At 41.3% G+C, this 11,525-nt stretch overlaps 1 pseudogene; it reads right to left on the reverse strand.

Moving 5' to 3' along the window:
- Nucleotides 1-2,778: 2,778 nt before the first annotated feature.
- On the reverse strand, nt 2,779-3,707 carry LOC100343863 (olfactory receptor 7E178-like; annotated as a pseudogene).
- Nucleotides 3,708-11,525: the final 7,818 nt, after the last annotated feature.

The following is an 11,525-nucleotide window of genomic DNA, read 5'->3' on the forward strand; positions in this document are numbered from 1 at the left end:
AACCAGTCTTTAAAAGCACTAATAATTAGTATAATTTAAAAAAAAATAAATGTTCTCTTAAGTATGAATTAAATGGAACACTCAACGTATTTCTTTTATTGAGAAACTAATATACTAACATATTTTAAGGTTGAAGACTGACAGCATCTTCATACTTAGAGTGTAAGTGAGAGGGCAGGTGTTTGGCCTAGCAGTTCAGATGGCAGTGGGTAAGATGCCCATGTACTGCTCTGGAGTCCCTCGGTTGCATACCTGCTCTGGCTCCCATTCCAGCTTCTTGCTGATGCAAACACTGGGAAGGCAGCAGTGATGACTCAAGTAACTGGAGCCCTGCTACCCACATGGTAGATCTGGATTTTGAGTTCCTGCTACCCCTTGCTCCTTGCAGAATTGGGGGAGTGAAACAGCAGATGGGGAAAGAATGCTCTCTTTTTCAGATGAACATTTGAAAAAGTGTGAGGAACTAGGCAACAAAAAGACGTAACTAAGGGTAACTAAAAGGAGATGAGTACCTTGCAACCAAGGTGGTGACCACTCTGACATATGGGCAGAAGTCACTGTTCCCATGCTGCGTAAAAGTCTCCAAGAAGGAAGCACTCTTTGCAGTAATTCTGCAACAATACCAACGTTGGTACTCTGAACTTTTTGTGAGCAGAGTATACAAGGGTACTTGAAAAAGTTCATGTAAAAATGGAATTAAAAGGCAAGTTTAGGGGCCGGCATTGTGGTGTGAGAGGTTAAGCCACCACCTGCAAGGCTGGCATCCCATAGAGGCACTGGTTGGAATCCCGGCTGTTCCACTTCTGATCCAGCTCCCTGCTGGCCTGGGGAAAGCAGCAGCGGAGGGCCCAAGTGCTTTGGTCTCTGCACCCACATGGGAGATCTGGATGAGGCTCCTGGCTCCTGGCTTTGGCCTGGCTCAGCAAAGGCCACTGAAGCCACTCGGAGAGTAACCAGTGAATAGAAGAGCTCTCTCTCTCCCTCTAACACTTGCCAGAGATTTATAAGTTCATTGATTCTTTGTGGAAATGAAACTTTTACTAATTACCACATAATAATATACATTGCATTTCTTTGTACTTAATATTTGTCCTTCAATTCTTCTTCATTTTTGATTATAATGTATTTTTTCTTATTTTTTAAGTTATATGCTTAGCTCATTAATTCTATACTTTGGACTTTCTTTTAAATTTATTCTTCATATTTGAAAAGCAGAGAGAAGAGTCTTCCATAACTGGGATCACTCCCTAAATGTCTGCAACAGCCAGGACTTCAGCAGCCTGAAGTCAGGATCCTGTAACTCCTTGTGGGTCTCTCATGTGGGGAGCAGAGACACAGCTACTGGAATCATCACTGCTGCCTCCCAGGGTGCAGCAGGAAGCTGGATCAGAAGCACAGGCAGGACTTAAACCCAGGCCCTCCAGAAATGGATGCAGGTGTCCCAAATTGCATATTTTAAAAAATGGCTTATTTATTTGAAAGGTTGAGTTACTGAGAGAGGGAGAGACCCACTGAGGGAGAGAGAAATCTTCCATCTTCTGGTTAATTCCCAAATGGCCAGGGCTGGGCAAGGCCAAAGTCAGGATCCAGGAGCCTCTTCTGGATCTGCCACGTGTGTGCAGGGGCCCAGGGACTTGGGACATTTTCCACTGCTTTCAAACCAGGCAAGTTAGCAGAGAGCTAGATTGGAAGTGGAGCAGCTGGGACTTAAACTGGCACCCATATGGGATTCTGTACTGCAGATGCAATTTAACTGGCTGTGCCACAGCGCCAACCCCTCAAATTCCATCTTAACTGCTGCACCAAATGCCTGTCCCCTCTTCAATTTTTTAAGGAAAAGCAGTGATATAACTTAAAAGCTGTACATTTAAATATTGCATATATATACATGTGTGTATATATATATATATTGCACACATTTTAATCACTTCTGTGACATAATGGAGAGAGTTCAGATGGAATCATCATTACTAGGAATACTGGGGAGAACCCTGTGCTCTGATGGGTACTCTCCCATCTTCTCCATGAGATTCATGGGTCCCAGTTTTCCTAGGAAAGTTCTAGTTCATAACTGTTCATTCAAACTATTTAGAGTGACCCTTGATCATCTCAAAATGTCTTTGTTTAGGCTGGAAATTAAAAAGTCACCCTACTGGCTCAAGAATGTACTAAAGAGGGACCAGTGTTTTGTGTGGCATTTGTTACTTCCTGGGACACATGAATTCATATAGAGTGCCGGGTTGAGTCCCAGTCTGCTTCTGATCCTGCTTCCTGATAATGTGCATCTTAAGAGGCAGCAGGTGATGGCTGAGGTACTTGGATCCCTGCCACCCACTTGGGAGATTCAGACTGAGTTCTGGCCTGTTGGCTTCAGGCTGACTCAGACCTGGCTGTTATGGGCATTTGTGGCACAAACTAGCTGATCAACTCTCCCTCTCTCTCCTTGTCTCCCTCTCTCTCCCTCTCTTCCCTCTCCCTCTAGACAAGTGAAAATAAATAAAATATTTTAAGAGAGTTAAAGAACATTAAGTACCAAGAATGTTGTGGTATTACACTTGGGACATGGATAAGGAGTGAGAAGGATCTAATGATGAACTGTTTATCAATGCTGTACAATAGGGAGTCCTGAATACTATCCAAGTGAGAGCTATACTAAGAGAAAAAAAAAACAATGTACAGAATGCAGAGGTGTATGGCCCAGAGTTTCTTCCTGTGTGTGTCTGATTTTGCTGCCTTCCTCAGTCCTGTGAGCTAAAGGAAATTGCATAGGCAGTAAGATCAGGCAATTCCTCTAAACAGCCTCCAGAGGGCCCTCTTCATGTCCCTGTTCCTCAGGCTGTAGATGAAGGGATTCAGCATGGGTGTAACCATGGTGTACATCACTGAGGCCACTGTACCGTTCTTGGGGGATGATGAGACAGCAGCACTCAGATACACCCCAAGGCCTGTCCCATAAAATAGGCAAACTACAGACAGATGAGAACCACAGGTAGAGAAGACTTTATACCTCCCATCTTTGGATGGGATGCAGAGAATAGAGGAGAGAATCTGAGCATAAGAGTAGAGGATCCCTGAGACTGGAACCCCACCAATGATGACACCAATCACATAGATTAACACGTTGCTGCTGGTGGTGTTGGAGCAAGCAAGATGGACAAGCTGAGGAGCGTCACAAAAGAAATGAGGGATTTCCATGATTGTGCAGAACCTAAGTTGTGACACCATCAAACAGTGCAGCTTGGACTCCACAAGGCTGATGAGAAGTGATCCCAGGACCAACAAGCTACAGAGGGGGTGTTTATGATGACCGAATAGTGCAGGGGGTAACAGATGGCCACCAGTTGGTCATAGGCCATCACAGTCAGGAGCAAACTGTCCAAACAGCCAAAAAGGTAAACAAAAGACACCTGAGTTAAGCAGCATGCATAGGTGATGGATTTGCTATGTGTCTGGAGGTTCACAAGCATTTTGGTGATGGTGGTAGTACTGAAGCCAATGTCAGCCAAGGACAGGTTGCAGAGGAAGTAGTACATGGGGGAGTGCAGTTGGGAGTCTGAGCTGACAGTCAAGATGATGAGCAGGTTCCCGAGCACCATGACCAGGTACATGGGCAGGAACAGCACAAAGAGGAGGGGCTGCAGGGCTGGATCCATGGAGAGGCCCAACAGGAGGAATTCCCAGACACATGTGAGGTTCTGCACTTCCATGTAGATGGGACACCTTCTCAAAAAGAAGAGAGTGTTAGAAGAAACAGCACAGGAGTAGAGGCACCCAGCTGAGTGTCTGTGTTGTGAAGACTGACAAATCCTAAGTCATGGATCTGCCCCCAGGACCACTCACCCCAGGATGTTGAGCAGTGCTTCCCAGGTGTGCCGTCTGCACAGAATTCTTCCGATTGCTTTGCGTGCTATCCGCCCATGTCTATACATCCACATTGGAAACAGTAAACCAGGAACTGGGACTGTGATGTACAAGGTTAAGCCTCTGCATATAGTGCCAGCATCCCATGTGGGTACCACTTCAAGTCCCAGCTATGCCACTTCGGCTCCTGGGCCCCTGCGGTCTATGTGGGAGTCCCAGAAGAAGCTCCTGGCTTTGGCCTGGCTCAGCCTCTGCTACTGTAGCCATTTGGGAGAGAGAACCAAAGGATGGAATATTTCTCTCTCTCTCTTTTCCCCCTTTCTCTGTGTGTGTTTGTGTGTATGTGTGTGTGTGTGTCCTCCATTTCTATCTTTCAAATACATAAATCTTTTTTTAAAAAAAAACATTAAGTGAAAGACTGTTGCAATATTATGAGATACCACATTGCACGTTAGCCCCTACATTTGAAGGAAACATAGAAAATGACCTTCTCTCAAAAAAATAATTCTGGTCAATGAACACTAAGAAGCAGTCAAATATACTTCATCTTATCTAAATGCAGTACAAGAAATTCCAAAATTGAACCAGGAAGACATAGAAAACTTAAATAGACTCATAACTGAAACAGAAATTGAAACAGTAATAAAGGCTCTCCCAACAAAGAAAAGCCCAGGACCAGATGGATTCACTGCTGAATTCTACCAGACATTTAAAGAAGAACTAATCCCATTTCTTCTCAAACTATTCAGAACAATCGAAAAAGAGGGAATCCTCCCAAATTATTTCTATGAAGCCAGCATCACCTTAATCCCTAAGCCAGAGAAAGATGCAGCACTGAAAGAAAATTATAGACCAATATCCCTGATGAACATAGATGCAAAAAACCTCAATAAAATTCTCGCCAATAGAATACAACAACACATCAGAAAGATCGTCCACCCAGACCAAGTGGGATTCATCCCTGGTATGCAGGGATGGTTCAATGTTCGCAAATCAATCAATGTGATTCACCACATTAACAGTCTGCAGAAGAAAAACCATATGATTATCTCAATTGATGCAGAGAAAGCATTCGATAACATCAACACCCTTTCACGATGAAAACTCTAAGCAAATTGGGTATAGAAGGAACATTCCTCAATATAATCAAAGCAATTAATGAAAAACCCACGGCGAGCATCCTATTGAATGGGGAAACGTTGGAAGCATTTCCACTGAGATCTGGCACCAGACAGTGATGCCCACTCTCTCCACTGCTATTTAACATAGTTCTGGAAGTTTTAGCCAGAGCCATCAGACAAGAAAAAGAAATTAAAGGAATACAAATTGAGAAGGAAGAAGTCAAACTATCTCTCTTTGCAGATGATATGATTCTTTACTTAGAGGATCCAAAGAACTCTACTAAGAGACTATTGGAACTCTTAGAGGAGTTTGGCAAAGTGGAAGGATATAAAATCAATGCACAAAAATCAACAGCCTTTGGACGGTATGGGGGGGAAGCCATTGTAATCCATAAGTCGTACTTTGGAAATTTGGAAATTTATATTCATTAAATAAAAGTAAAAAAAAATCAACAGCCTTTGTATACACAAGCAATGCCATGGCTGAGAAAGAACTGCTAAGATCAATCCCATTCACAATACCTATAAAAACAATCAAATACCTTGGAATAAACTTAACCAAGGACGTTAAAGATCTCTACGATGAGAATTACAAAACCTTAAAGAAAGAAATAGAAGAGGATACCAAGAAATGGAAAAATCTTCCATGCTCATGGATTGGAAGAATCAACATCATCAAAATGTCCATTCTCCCAAAAGCAATTTATAGATTCAATGCAATCCCAATCAGGATACCAAAGACATTCTTCTCAGATCTAGAAAAAATGATGCTGAAATTCATATGGAGGCACAAGAGACCTCGAATAGCTAAAGCAATCTTGTACAACAAAAACAAGGCCAGAGGCATCTCAATACCAGATTTCATGACATACTACAGGGCAGTTGTAATCAAAACAGCATGGTACTGGTACAGAAACAGATGGATAGACCAATGGAACAGAATAGAAACACCAGAAATCAACCCAAACATCTACAGCCAACTCATATTTGATCAAGGGTCCAAAACCAATACCTGGAATAAGGACAGTCTATTCAATAAATGGTGCTGGGAAAACTGGATTTCCACGTGCAGAAGAATGAAGCAAGACCCTTACCTTACACCTTACACAAAAATCCACTCAACATGGATTAAAGACCTAAATCTATGACATGACACCATCAAGTTATTAGAGAACATTGGAGAAACCCTTCAAGATATTGGCACAGGCAAAGAGTTTCTGGAAAAGACCCAGGAGGCACAGGCAGTCAAAGCCAAAATCAACTATTGGGATTGAATCAAATTGAGAAGTTTCTGTACTGCAAAAGAAACAGTCAGGAGAGTGAAGAGACAACCGACAGAATGGGAAAAAATATTTGCAAACATGCAACAGATAAAGGGTTGATAACCAGAATCTACAAAGAGATCAAGAAACTCCACAAAAACAAAACAAACAACCCACTTAAGAGATGGGCCAAGGACCTCAATAGACATTTTTCAAAAGAGGAAATCCAAATGGACAACAGGCACATGAAAAAATGTTCAAGATCACTAGCAATCAGGAAAATGCAAATCAAAAACACAATGAGGTTTCACCTCACCCCGGTTAAAATGACTCACATACAGAAATCTACCAACAACAGATGCTGGTGAGGATGTGGGGAAAAAGGGACACTAACCCACTGTTGATGGGAATGCAAACTGGTCAAGCCACTATGGAAGTCAGTCTGGAGATTCCTCAGAAACCTGAATATAACCCTACCGTTTGACCCAGCCATCCCACTCCTTGGGATTTACCCAAAGGAATTTAAATTGGCAAACAAAAAAGCGGTCTGCACCCTAATGTTTATTGCAGCACAATTCACAATAGCCAAGACCTGGAACCAACCTAAATGCCCATCAACAGTAGACTGGATAAAGAAATTATGGGATATGTACTCTTTAGAATACTATACCAAGTAAGAAACAACGAAATCCAGTCATTTGCAACAAAATTGAGGAATCTGGAACACAGCATGCTGAGTGAAATAAGCCAGTCCCAAAGGGACAAATACCATATGTTCTCCCTGATCGGTGTCAACTGACTGAACACCAAAAAGGAAACCTCCTGAAGTGAAATGGACACTATGAGAAAGGGTGACTTGATCAACATAGCCCTGACTGTTAATGAACAACTTAATACATTATCCCTCTTAGTAGTTTTTTTGTCTGTTCTACTTAATATGACTGGTTTAATTCTGTAATTAATACACAGTTATTCTTAAGTGTTGAAATTTAACTGAAATGTGATCCCTGTTAAACATAAGACTGGGAACAAGATAGGGAAGAGATGTACAATTTGGGACATGCTCAAGCTGACTTGCCCCAAATGGTAGAGTTAGAAACATACCAGGGGACTCCAATTCAATCCCATCAAGGTGGCATGTACCGATGCCATCTCACTAGTCCAAGTGATCAATTTCAGTTCACAATTGATCATAATGAAAGGACTAAGAGTCAAAGGGAGCACATAAATAAGTCTAGTGCCTGCTAATACTAACAGAATAAATAAAGGGGAGAGTGATCCAACATGGGAAGGGAGATACTCAGCAAACTCATAGAATGGCAGATGTCCTAAACAGCACTCTGGCCTCAGAATCAGCCCTAAAGGCATTCGGATCTGGCTGAAAAGCCCATGAGAGTATTTCAGGCATGGAACGCCAAGACACTCTGGAAAAAAAAAGACCTAAATGAGAGATCTCTGTGAGTGAGATCCCAGTGGAAAGAACAGGTCTTCAAAGAAGGAGGTACCTTTTTCTGAAGGGAGGAGAGAATCTCCACTTTGACTATGACCTTGTCTAAGCAAGATAAGAGTCAGAGAATTCAAAAGGCTTCCATAGCCTTGGAAACTCTTGACTGGAGCATAGGGAGATTACTGATGCCATAAACAGGAGTGTCAATTTGTAAAGTCAACAACAGGAGTCACTGCGCACTTACTCCTCATGTAGGATCTCTGTCCTTAATGTGCTGTACATTGAGACTTAATGCTATAATGAGTACTCAAACAGTATATTTCACTTTGTGTTTCTATGGGGGTGCAAACTGTTGAAATCTTTACTTAATGAATACTAAACTGATCTTCTGTAAAAAAAAAAAAAGAAAAAAAGAAATTATCAATTCCCAACTTGACTCTCACTGGAATTAAACATGACAACAGGTCTGATCTGATTTCATCATCATTTAAAAAATCATTTATTATTTTTCACTTTATGTTTCTGTGTGGGAGCAAACTGTTGAAATCTTTACTTAATGTATACTAAACTGATCTTCTGTATATTAAGAGAATTGAAAATGAATCTTGATGTGAATGGAAAGGGAGAGGGAGTGGGAAAGGGGAGGGTTCCGAGTGGAGGGACGGTATGGGGGGAAGCCATTGTAATCCATAAGCCATACTTTGGAAATTTATATTCATTAAATAAAAGTTAAAAAATAAATAAATAAATGCAGTATAAGAAATTCCTCTCAGGTTGCTGTTGTGGTGTAGCAGGTTAAGAGGCTGCCTACAAAGTGGCATCCCACATAAGCACCGGTTCACATCCTGGTTGCTCCTCTTTAATCCAGCTCCCTGCTAATGTGCCTGAGAGCAGAAGATGCCCAAGTCCTTGAGCCCCTGATACCTACATGGAAGAGATGGACAGAATTCCAGAATTCTGGCACAACCCTGACTGTTGTGACCACTGTTGGAGTGAACCGACAGACAGAAGTTTTCTCACACTCTTGCTCTTGTTGTCACTCTCTGCTTTGCCTCTGTCATTCCATCTTTCAAATAATTTTTAGAATTCCTTTGACTGGGCATATTATCTAGTGTAGCCAAAACCACATCAGCTAAATGCTAAATCAAAAACAAGTGTTCATAATCACATGTATTTTTATATGCCAACTATCTTCACAGGTCTGTATTTGGTTGATGACATCCACCTTCCCTGGAAGTAAGTGGTCACTTTCAGATGTATGGGTTTTCTAGTAACAGGAACTCCAGATATGTCCAAAATAGCAATATTTGGGCTTGATGGATCTCACATCTGATAAAAATGTTTTTGTTAATTGCATGAAAAATCCACACAACACCATCAATCATGAAGATAGTGTTCATTTACAGTATACCAATAGTTAAACAAAAATAACTTTTAATAAGTAATGTAGACCTGGTTTTCATTATAGCAGGGTTATTTTCTTGCAATGCTACATAATCTCAAGGAAATACCTGAGGTTAAATTTGCTTTTGGTGGTTTGCCTTGGCTTGGTAAAACTTCTTAAATTCATCTCTAATGCTAAACATTCTTTAAGAGCTATTGTCATCAAATCCCACCCTCTTGAGAACAGGTGAAAAATGGATGACTACAACCAGGTTACATGTAATGTATATGGGTGAAGTCGACATCTTGAGACTTTATTATTATTCAAAGCCCTTGTCTATACTCTTGAGGAACAGTGGTCTTTCTACTAACTCCTTGTGGAAATCTTTTATTAGTGAAAGATTAAGCTTATGACTATAAAGCAAATTGAAAATATGTCATTTAAAAATGAAAAGAAAAATAAGGAAAGATGGTGGGAGTGAGGGAGGAGTATAGGGTGGGAAGTATCAGTGAGGAGGAAGTTTGTAGCTGTAAAGCTGTATAGTTCTGCATACATTCCTACGGGCTTACTTCTAAGGGTCCAGTTTAAAAACTTGTCATGGGGCCCCAAATCCCATTAAACTGGGTGGTAAAAAATGCCATCTTAAATGTTAAAGTGATCATATTAAGTGTCAAAGTGATCATTTATATATGATTAAGTGTTAAAGTGATCATATAAATAGGATCAAATGCCTGGTAATAATAATAGAATTAAAAAGGAGAGAATGTTCCAACATGGGAAGCAGTCCATATAGTAGACTCATAGAATGGCAATCGCTTTATATAGCACTCTGACCTCAGAATCAGTCCTTAAGGCATTCTGGTCTGGCTGAAAAGCCCATGAGAGTATTTCAGGCATGGAAAACCAAGATACTGTGGCAAAAAATGTCCTACATCAAGGACCTAAGTGAGAGAAACCTCTCTGGAAAGAAATCCCCATCAAAGAAGGATGTGCTTTTCTCTGAAGGGAGGAGAGAACTGCCACTTTGCTTATGGCCTTGTCTAAATACTGACAGAATTTGTACTAACTCCCCATGCAGGAGAGAAATCTTCCATATGCTGGTTCACCCCCTAGATAGCTGCAACAACCAGGGCTGGACCAGACAGGACAGAGCCTAGGGTGATTACTGATGCCATAAACAAGAGTGTGAATTTGTTAAGTCAACAACAGGAGTCACTGTTCACTTACTCCTCATGTAGGATCTTTGTCCTTAGTGTGCTGTTCATTGAGATCTAATGCTATAACTAGTACTCAAACAGTATTTTTCACTTTATGTTTCTGTGTGGGTGCAAACTGTTGAAATCTTTACTTAATGTATGATAAACTGATCTTCTGTATATAAAGAGAATCGAAAATGAATCTTGATATGAATGGAAGGGGAGAGGGAGTGGATAAGGGGAGGGTTGCGGGTTGGAGGGACATTATGGGGGGGGAAGCCATTGTAATCAATATTCTGTACTTTGGAAATTTATATTCATTAAATAAAAGTTAAAATAAATAAATAAATACTGACAGAGTTTGTGGATTCAAAAGGCTTCCATAGCCATGACAACATAATGTCCAGAGCCTCAGTTTATACCTGATGTCATGCATAAGAGTGTTAACTGTTAAATTAACAACAAGAGACACTGTGTACTAACTCCCCATGCAGGAGAGAAATCTTCCATATGCTGGTTCACCCCCTAGATGGCTGCAACAACCAGGGCTGGAACAGACAGGACAGAGCCTAGAACTCTATCCAGATCTCCCACATGGGTGGCAGCTACCCAAGTACTTAGGTCATCTTTTGCTGCCTCCCAGGCACATTAGCAGGGATCTGTATCAGACGTGGAGTGTCTGGAACTCAAACTGGTGCCCATACAGGATGCCAGCATTAGAGGCAGTAACTTAACTCACTGTGCCACCCACTTTTAAAATATAAAATCATGGGCCGGTGCCATGGCGCAGTGCATTAATCCTCTGCCTGCAGTGCCTGCATCCCATATGGGCACCAGTTCTAGTCCCAGCTGCTCCTCTTCCTTTCCAGCTCTCTGCTATGGCCTGGGAAAAGCAGTAGAAGATGGCCCAAGTCCTTGGACCCCTGCACCCACATGGGAGACATGGAAGAAGCTCCTGGCTCCTGGCTTCAGATCGGCGTAGCTCAGGCCATTGAGGCCATTTTGGGAGTGAAGCAGCAGATGTAAGACCTTTCTCTCTGTCTCTCCCTCTCACTGTCTATAATTCTACCTTTCAAATAAATAAATAAAATCTTTTAAAAATATGTGAAATCATTAATAGTATTTAAGAACTCATCAAATGTTGAGGTTTTTTTCTATCCTTGCACAATTATTGTGCAAGGATACACTGTACTTCAGTTGCACAAACACAAACATTGTCATGAATTTGCACATATTTCCCTTTCAGTGTTTATT

The sequence above is a fragment of the Oryctolagus cuniculus genome, chromosome 16 (assembly GCF_051225735.1).
Source record: "Oryctolagus cuniculus isolate XC-2025 breed Fujian yellow rabbit chromosome 16, ASM5122573v1, whole genome shotgun sequence".
In the NCBI taxonomy this organism is placed as follows: domain Eukaryota; kingdom Metazoa; phylum Chordata; class Mammalia; order Lagomorpha; family Leporidae; genus Oryctolagus; species Oryctolagus cuniculus.